The following is a 10,403-nucleotide window of genomic DNA, read 5'->3' as shown; positions in this document are numbered from 1 at the left end:
GTATTAAAAGAGTAAAAGAAACAAATATGGTTTGGCTCTGTAATCACAATCACTATTACTAGTGCAACACAAAGATTATGATATTGAGGTTATTTCAAATGGGAAATTAACGTTGGATGAAGTCAAACATAAAAATAATTCATATCTTAAAAGTTTCTATTAGTTTTTATTATAAACTGTAAAATTTTGTTATTTCTTTCATTATTAAAATAAATTAATTTTTATAATTATTTTAGAAGTAGTATGGGAAATTTTAAAATAAGTTTATTAACACAAATTTATAATTTTCATCTCAATTTAAAAAATTATTTATATATATATATATATATATATATATATATATATATATATATATATATATGTTTAGCCACAAGGGTTAGTTCAAGTGGTCTAGAGCAGGATGTAAAGTTTTTTTGATATTGTTGGTAGTTGACCATGTTCGATTCTTTTGGAAACGACCCTATTCCAAGTGTGTTTGTGTGTGTGTGTGTGTGTACTTTGATAACCATAACTAATAAAATATTAATAAATGCTTATTAGGACTTTGATAGATAACCCTAGCCCTGAATAGTTTACCTTCTATATTTGGTTAGATAAAAGTAAAATATATACAATTGTAATTTATATTTCATTAATTCCTAAAATTAAAATGTATGGGTGTATAAATTAAAACACGCAACTTTTAATTTATACACACGTGCACACATTCATCCTTTGGATTTACCAATAGAAATTATTAAAGGTTTTAGGACTCTTACTACTTGTATTTAGGTTTTTTATTGTTTTTTTTGTTTGCTTGAATTTAAGAATTATATGAAGTAACTCACTATCTTTTATATTGTGTATTTTTTCTACAAAATCCATTTTCTACTAATCAGAGCTAATCTTTGTAGAAATTAATAGAAGTTTGCTACTACTGATGAAATCAACAGATTACAAATTTCCTCTAGTATATTGTGGAATGGAAATCACAATTTATAAACACATGCAACCATTAAAATCACAAGAAACAATGATTTATAGGGGAACCCAAGTGGGGAAAACCCCTTCGTTGTTTTTCATTAATAAGGTGAGAATGAGAAACTATTACAATGTCTTGCTTCGAATTTGAATCACGCCCTACACTATAAACATGTTCTCCTACTGACTGTCCTGCTCTAGCCAACACTTAGCCAATTCAAGGCCCCATACTACTCCTATTTCGTTGTGTAATCCTGGAGGAAATTATCTCCTAAAAGATAAGATTTTTCTCCTATTTTCTTGTGCAATTCCTAAGGAATTATTCACCTACTCAATGCCAGTATCTGTACACTCAACCGATATACAATTGACAATCATAATGTGCCTTTTCCTCAACTCCAGCTAGGCATTTCAAATTCCATGCATGTCTTGGATATTTTCAGCTAATTGAATAGTTTAACTTAGAGATCATTGAGTTAACAACAATTCTACTACTAAACTAACCTTAAATTGGGTCAACTAGGTACTTGAGCTTAGTTAACTGAGTCAAACTAAACATAATTGGACTAGATTACTAAATTTTAGCAATTATCACATGCATAACTCTACTTCTAGCCTATAACTCGAATTTACTGAGCTAACTAGTAGAAAAGGGCCATGTCACACAAGTTAACTGCCATCCAAGTCATTATGTTGATGTGGAAAATTGAATTGCTAAATTTTACTAAGGAATTAGTCAGATTTTAACCTTTCTTGCTACACTTTCTAACACTCCCTCTTAACAAGAAAGGGATTTTTCAGCACCCCTATCTTGCACATGTGGAATTCGAATTTTCCTCTTGATAATTCCTTTGGCAATATATTATCACCCTTCTCCTCAATTGGAATGTACTATAGCATCATAATTCTCCTTTGCATTGTGAGGCTCCCTCCTAGGGTCCTCTAACTAAAAACCAAATTTCTCTAATTTTAAATACAATGAAATGGGAAATAACTTATTTCTATTTAAACATTTATTTGATGATAATATACCATTAAAATTTATTTACCACAAATTAAATAAGTAAGAATCTCATTGCAACCATTTACATAAGTAATCAATAAATGGAGGAATACATGTTCCAATAGCTTAGTTGAGATGCTCCTGAGCTCCTGACCCTCTTGACTACCCGACTGGATTTACCCCCTAGCAAACTAGGAAGTATTTCCTAGCCCAGGGAACCTCCACAGGTTCCCTAACCCTCCAAGCCCAAGTCCAACCAGATATAGTGTGTCCAAGTTAAACAAACACTCTCCTTCTCTCCCTTTTCTTTTCTCCACCTTCCTCCCAAAACAAAATCCTCCAAAACCACAACCAAAACCAAAACCAAAACCAAAACCAAGACCAAGGATCCCCCCCTTCTCTCATCGTCCTTCCCCTTTTATGCCTCTTCCTCCCATCCACCTCAACCACCTATCATTAATGTCATAACTACCCCCTCATCCTTTCTTTTGACTTTTCTTACCATATCTTCTCCCAAGTAAATTTGAGAGGACATTTTGGGAATAATATATGGATATTTAATTTGGTAATTAATTGGGGAGGTCCATATATTTTTCCAATTAAATTTGAGAGGACATTTTGGGGATAAGATATGGATATTTAATTTGGTAATTAATTGGGGAGGACCATATCTTCTCCCAAGGATATTTTGAGAAGACATTTTGGGGATATGGATATTTAAATTGGAATAAATGGAAGGAGACCATATCCTATCAAAATTTAAATTTGAGAAGACAAGTTGGGAATTGAATAATAACAATAATAAAATTTATATCAGTAATAAATTTACAGTTTCACCAATGTAGGTATGTACCAATATTTCTTGATAATTATAAGTCAATATTTTTAGGTAATTTAAACACTAATACAATTTGCATGATAAGATTAAGTAGGGCATTACATGCATACAATATAGCAAGTACTGGTACCTGATGTCAATGTGGTTGGACCTACCATGAAATACTAGATTTCAGGGAAAATTTTAAGGATGGAAATGTATTTTAATGTTTAGAAACCTTGATGAATCTCACTAGTTCACAATATGCAATATGTAAAATGTTTGGCAATATTTTTTGTAAAAATATTAAAATTATAATAATTTTATGCAATCTCTATATAAAATTCTAGCGATTTTTATAGTAAAACAATTTTATATTATAAATTTTGGGCGAATAATTTTTAGAAAAAATAAAATTAGTGAACCTTTTTTTTGGGGGAAAAACACGATAAATTAGCCCAATTGTGAATATTAGCCCCTAAATTTTCCCTGCTAGATTCTCAGAGAGTTTTATACAACTCAGATTAACACAATAAATCGTTGTTGGATCCATATCCTTGCTTAAAACACCCACAAGTATTTTCGTCATCCATATGGCCTTGCATGTGGCATGGCTTGTAGCCATGTATTCAACCTCTGCTGAGTTGAGTGCCAAAGACCTTTATTTCCTTTTATACCAAGAAATAGTTGCAGACCCAACAATGAAGATTGCACCTAAAGTACTTTTCTTGTCTGAAGGACTCCCTGCCCAATCTACATCAATGGAGCCTTGGAGCTTCACTCCCTCTGTCCTCATGTACCATAACCCATACTTGGTTGAGATTTTCAGGTACCTCAACACATGCTTTGCTTCCTTCTAATACAATTTGGTAGGCTTCACCATTGCTTGACTCAACTCATTACATACATAGCATATGTCGGGCCTTGTGTTCACCAGATACATCAAGGATCTCACAAGTTGATTGTAGATGGTAAAATCTACTACCTCTCATGAAGGAGAAGTCTCCTTCCTCAAGATTGTAGCTAGAGGTGTGCCCACAGGCTTGAATTTATCCATGTGAAATCTTTGAATTATTTCAGAGGCATACTTCCCCTAACTCAAAAAAAACTCACCATCACCTTGCCATACTTCCAGCCCAAAGAAGTAATGCATCAATCCCATGTCTTTCATCTCAAATTATCTTGCAAAGTCCTCTGTGCAAGAGCAAATCAACTTCTCATCCCCTATAAGTATCAAGTCATCAACATACAAAACCAAGATAAGAAACTCACCATCTACCATGTTAGGTCCCTATAATACTAGTGATTCCCCCATTACTATTGTCATTGTAGCCCTTATTGTTATTGTTGTGCCCCTATTGTCCCCATATTATTATTATTGTGCCCCATAGAAGCCCACTATTATTATTTTTGTGCCCTTATATTATTATTGTTAGGTCGGCTGAGAGAGGCTAGTTTCTAAGGCATCGATATTTCCTTTCTATCTTTTTGTTAGTTGGTTTGATAATATTTGGTATGAGAGCTTTGGATTCTAGGGTTTCGCTGCTCCATACAAACCATCGTGTAATTTTCGCTATAACTTTTTTTCTATGATGTTTCAAAAGCTAAAACAAAAACCCATTTGATCCCAAATCACTCTGAACGTTGGGTCCAAATTTTAGATCTGTTCTCACTATATTTTCAGAGATATGATTCAAGGAAGTTAGGGTTTTTGCAGGATCCAGAATTATATCTCAAACATGTGACCTGGGGAAAATCGTCATAACTATTTTTCTGAGCATCATATTGAAATTTCGTAAAAAGTCACAGAAAGAGGACGGCATGTAGTGTTCTATTTATTGGGTTTGGGTCCTAAGGTCGAAATATTGACACGTGGAACTTCGTACAAGTTCACCCTAATGAACCATTCTATAATTAGGTCATCATGGGGGATTTGGAATAACTATTACTTGGAAAATCCAATATTGATCAGACTTACGAGGTTAGAAAGAGGAATCAAAGGGCTACCACAGGAAGAAATTTCAGACCTTGGAGATCCACAATTATAGAGATACAATAGATTTAATGTTGAGCACCTAGGAAGTGATAAAAGCTGTGTAGTTTTTTTAAATTTTTGCATAAGTTTGGTTTGAAAATTACTTTGAAGGAATTCAAAGGGCATAGTGAAGGATTATTATCATTAATTGATGCCCTGAAGAAATAAAATGGAAACACCTAGTAAGCAAGTTGAAAGCATGAGCACGACTCATGAAGAAGAGGAAGAAATGCAACATGATATATCAAAATTACGAGACCAAGTGCACCAATTCACTCTCACAAAAAGTAACAAAAGCTAAGATGGATGGGTTAAAGAGAGATGTAGAAGCTAAGATGTATGGCATGGAAGATAAGATGGAAAATTTTAAAAAGGGCATGGAAGCTAAGATGGACGGTTTAAAGAAAGGCATGGAAGCTAAGATGAATGATGTGGAAGCAAATATGGATGACATGGTGTTATAGACATTTTTGTGCCTTACAGCATTGAGCATGAAATGTCCATAATCTTAGGGATCCAAGGTCCCTAAACATGTTTTTCCTACCCCTAGAGGAACAAGGCTAACAAACCACAGCAATTCACAGAAGTTCTCCACCTGAAACTGCTCAAAAACAAGTCAATTCAGGATCATGTCAACTGCTCCACTGACCATCTGCACTGAATGTCAATGGCTACACTGGCTACCTGCGCTGAATGTCAACTCCAACACTGGCTACCTACGCTGAGCGAGATTGGACATGTGGCAGGCTCATTCCTCAAGGTGTCAAAACCCAGGAAGCTTCCAAAATGACACTTGCCTCAGGGAATTCGACTGGTGATGAGTAAGAGGTTCCAAATCTCCAAGTGGAAGCAAGAACCTCCAAGTGGACTCAAGAACTAACAGAGGGAGAGGACACTAGTCAGATCTCAAGCTGACTCATCCTCTCTCCAAATATCTATATATGGATCTCTCCTCCATGAGATCCGGAGGCTGGAATTTTGTTATTGCAAAGAATTGCTGTTGGTTTGAGATTGGGATCATTGGGTGCTTAATGCTTTGAAGGGGGTGAAGATAGGAATTCCATTTTGCTAGGAAGGAGATGCTGGATTGGAGCCCTCTGGGTTGTATCTCTTCCTGAACCTTGTTATTCATCAATAAAGCTATCTTGGTTTCTCCTATATACTGATGTATCTTTGATGTATGATTGCATTAGTGTATTTGGTTTATTTCTAATCCTGAATCAGTTATGAATGTGAATATCTGTCTTTGTGTAGTGTTCTTCTCTTATTGCAAGTAGCTGTTCTCTTGTGATCTTGCAGGAACCTGTTGAAGCTGGGCGAGCGAGAAGGCAAGTAGCTGTGAACACCCAAAGAGGAGAGGATCTGGATCGAGGGACAAACGGAAGACACCGGTTAGTCTATCCATCTCTCTTCATTCTTAATTCATAAAGGAAGAATACTGGAATAGCTATTTCTATTTGTTGCTAAGGCACTGTCACACCTTAGGTGGATAGGATCGTCCTGCATAGGCATTTTTCCCCACAACAAATTGGCGACTCCACTGGGGAGATTTGTTTTAGTCATTTTATTTGTGTTTCTATCATTGTTTACCTCATAGACTCAACAACAACAATCAAACTGCTTCTGCTATTATCAGTTGCAAAGTAGACAGTTGCTGCCTTGATCCTTCACTGGATTTTGTCTATGATCTGAACAATGGACTCACAAATGATTTGATGATCCTTTGTGATAGATCTTAGTACCCTCTCAAAGCATCCCTTTGATTATACCTTGCTTGTGTTTTTGATTTGGCCTGAAACCGTTGATTATTGAGCAATCTGTGACCTAGAACCCAGTGAGAAACGAGAGTTTCTCCTTCAGCGCAACTGCTGTGAAGGAATTCTGCATTTCAACGCAGGTCCCGTGAAGGCTACCTGCGCTGAATGTCAAAACCACAGTGTTGAGGTTGCGCTGAACCAGTCTTGCCTTGTGTAGCTGGGGTTCTCTGCTCTCTGTTGCCCTGTTTTGATCTCTGTTTTTTGTAGCCTGTAACCAGCATAGGTACCAGTCTGATAACTCCTTTTCTCTGCTTAAATTCCACCTCCTTTTGTACAAAAAGACTGTGAGTGTTTTTATGTGTTTATGGCATCATTTACAGTTTTCCTTTGCATGAGTGAAATAATCATCCTGTAGCCCTTGATTCAGATCTGTTGATTGTGATCTTAGGAGAGAGTTCATTGGCTGTTTACAGTTGATTATACATTTACTTTTGCTTATTGGTTTGAGTTTGTCTCTTTTAAGTGTCGAAACAAGTGTTCATTTCGAAAGTCGCAAAGTGTTGTAATCTCTTCTACCCTTGTTGATTTCGAAAAAGTAAACTTGTTTGCATCTGTCATTTAAAAGCAAATTCAAAGTTGTACAAAAAGCTTTCTTTGTAGGCATCAATACTAAGAAAGCGGAAAACAAACACCTGCATTGTGCATTTGCATTTTGATAGTTTGCATGCTTGATTTAGGAAAAGTGCATTAGAGTGTGCTGATTGCTCTTTGAGAAAAGATGGTGTCTTTCTTTTCCCTTAGTAGCTAGGATTTTCAAAATTGAAAAGATATAAAACTTGCTTATCATCTTTAGACTGCATTTAGGAATTTGTATCATACATCTCGTGGTGAACCTTGAAAGGCAAACTTCTAAAAAGATCAACCTAAAATAAATTGAATGAACTTAACAACGCTTTGCAACATAACGCACAAAATAGAGGTCTAGGCTAGAGACGTGTTCCGGCGTCGTTAAGCCTAGTGACTGTCGATCTTGTGGAAGGTGGGTGATTCCTCCTGAGGGACGATAGCGCTAGTACGGATTGTGCTCCCACGTACCGTCGCGTATATATTGGGAGACCCCTATAGGCATATATCCTTTATCCTTAGGAAGCCGTGTCGGCCGCCCTACTGATCGCAATGCACTGAACACAGCATTCAGGAAGATCGACCGCCCGTACCCTAAAAAGTATTCTGCGGTTTTGCGAAAAGTTTGGCACACCCTCTGCCTAGAACTCCAGAGCAGTTCCTTTTGGCCTTTTTCAGACTCTATAACGGAAAAAGTCCATCCGAGCATTTGTCACTTCGGGCTCGTTAAAACATCGAAGGAGACTAGAGTCATCTTTAGCTTTTTCTCGACTCTTTAAAAGTGAAAAAGCAAGTTGTGTCTAAAGCGTCGTTAACAATTTATTTTAAACGGAACAATCACCCTTTATTCCCGCGTTGATCTTTAGGTTGAAAAGATGGAGCCCACCAACCAAGGAATTCCCCTTGGAGGAAATCCTAGTCCTTTCTCCTCTTGGGGAGATGTTGGTGCGCCCCACATGGCCACATTGTCGCTTCCAGGACTGACAATTGGCCTACCAGTCTGGCTCTTTTCAACCAATGTCGTTCAGAACACCACCATTCCTGAACAGTCGAGTCAATAGTTAGACCAGACCAGAGTTTCCCACCAGCCTTCTACTTCATCTTCCTCTCCTCCTTCCTCTTCGCTTGACGGAACTGGTAAAGCAAAAAACTGAGTTCCTTAGGAGAAGAAGGAGAAGAAGAAGAAAGAAAAGAAGAAGAAGGAGCCAAAGGCGACTGGGGGCAAACAAGCATCGTCTGACAAAAATCCACACACAGCACTGGCAAGGCCTAAATCGCCATGCGTCATATGCAAGGGAGACCACTTCCACAGAGATTGTCCCTGTATCCCTCGGATACTAAGGGACTGGTCTCCTCGTTTGCACAATTCGGTAGCGTCAACCTCTGATAGCCATGTTGACTGCTCACCGTCGACTAGTGGAAGTGAAGCCACAGGACAAAGAGGGAACGCTAGATTTCCTTGCAAACTGTGTGAAGGCGATCACGCCATCCACCGTTGTCCCTTCTTAGACGAGGCAAAAAGAGTTCTGGAAGATCGCCCGATTTTACGAGCACAACTTCCTCCTGGATATCAAAAACTCCTGCCAAGTCCTTCGCTAGTTGAGAACCCGGCTGGCCCGCTCAAGTGGTCAGCCGAAGCGCCGGTCATTGAAGATGAACCGTCTGAATCCATACCTGACGAAAGTCTAAAGGTTGAAACGGCAGTTGACCCGGTTTTGCCTTCAGAGGCTCTATCTTCGAATGACACCATCACAAAGGAGAATAAAGATGACACCGTCCAAATTCTCTTCATCAACACTGACTCTAATGAACAAGGGGGCAATGCCACCATTCCTTTATCGCAGGAAGGAAGTTCGTCAGAGCGATATCCGGCCGTCTATTCGGTCCCACCGCCAAGCAACCTAGTTGTCTCGTTCGACTGGAACCAACTAGGCAGACCCCGCTTGCCAGCTAGCATACCATTCAGAATTATCGTCCAAATATACAGAATGGTAATGGCTGGCACTATCATTGATGAGGGGGCATCTGTGAGTATCCTTTCCTCTATTGCTTGGAAAGCGCTTGGTTCGCTAGCGCTTTTGCCTGAAATGAGAAATTTATCAGGCTTTGATAAAGGAACCAATCGACCTTTAGGGATCCTCCCCAATGTGCCCATAACATTGAAAGGGAAGACCGTTCAAATGAACGTGATGGTCGTTCAAGGACCCTTGGATTATAACCTACTCCTTGGACGAGACTATATATATTGCATGGGAGCCATCGTCTCATCACTCTTTAGAGTAATGTGTTTTCCGCATGAAGGAAGAATGGTCAAGCTCGTGGACCAACTTTCGTTCCCCGGATCATGCATCACAAAAAGTCAAGAACCATCCCTAAATGGTCTATTCACGCAAGAAGTGTCTCAACCCACGGTCCGTCCTCCTGATGAGCGCGAGTAATCCGGGAGGATATGACTGGAACCCAGGGGGCATGCATCCTGGTCTGCTTCGGCAGAGAACTTTGGGTATAGGGTAGGTTTCCGCGGGAGAATATGACTAGTCCGTACCCCGTCCGTCTAGGAAGAGGGGTTGTTCTAGAATAAGATTCTTTTGTCAAAGTTATGTGAGTTGACGGGCATCGTCACTCACCTTTGTCTATTTCGGTAGACATTGCCGAAGAAGTGTTTTGTTTGAAAGAGTAACGAGACAATCTTTGGGTAACCTGAAAGAGGTAAGCCTCTCTCGTTAAAACAAATGTTTTGATGGAAAAGAAGTAGAGGTAACTTTGAAATCATACTTTATGCCTGGGGGCATGCAAACCTTTTGGAATGCAAGCAAGGGGTGGCTATTTATTTTTTAAATTTTTAGGTCCTCCCTTTAAACCTGTAGGTCTAACCCTTTAAACTCGTAGGATTAGTCGTTTCCGAACTTGCATAACGAAAGGATCCAGAGCAAAGCTTGGTGAGATGAAGCTCCTTAAAAAATAGAATCTTGATGAGACACCCTTATCATATGACTGGTATAATCGAGCAGTTTTAGCGCATAGTTCATGCTCGTTAAAAAATAAACATAAAATCGAGCAGTTTTAGCACAAAGTTCATGCTCGTTAAAAAATAAACGCAAGATCCGAGCAGTTTTAGCGCATAGTTCATGCTCGTTAAAAAATAAACATAAGTTTGAGCAGTGTTTTTCCGCATTCAAGCTCGTTAAAAAATGAACCTATCCCGGT

This window comes from Pinus tabuliformis, chromosome 8 (assembly GCF_031772625.1).
Source record: "Pinus tabuliformis cultivar Carrire ecotype Pingquan chromosome 8, CPIR1, whole genome shotgun sequence".
NCBI lineage: Eukaryota > Viridiplantae > Streptophyta > Pinopsida > Pinales > Pinaceae > Pinus > Pinus tabuliformis.
The sequence above is the reverse complement of the archived record's forward strand: the minus strand, read 5'-3'. Positions refer to the sequence as shown.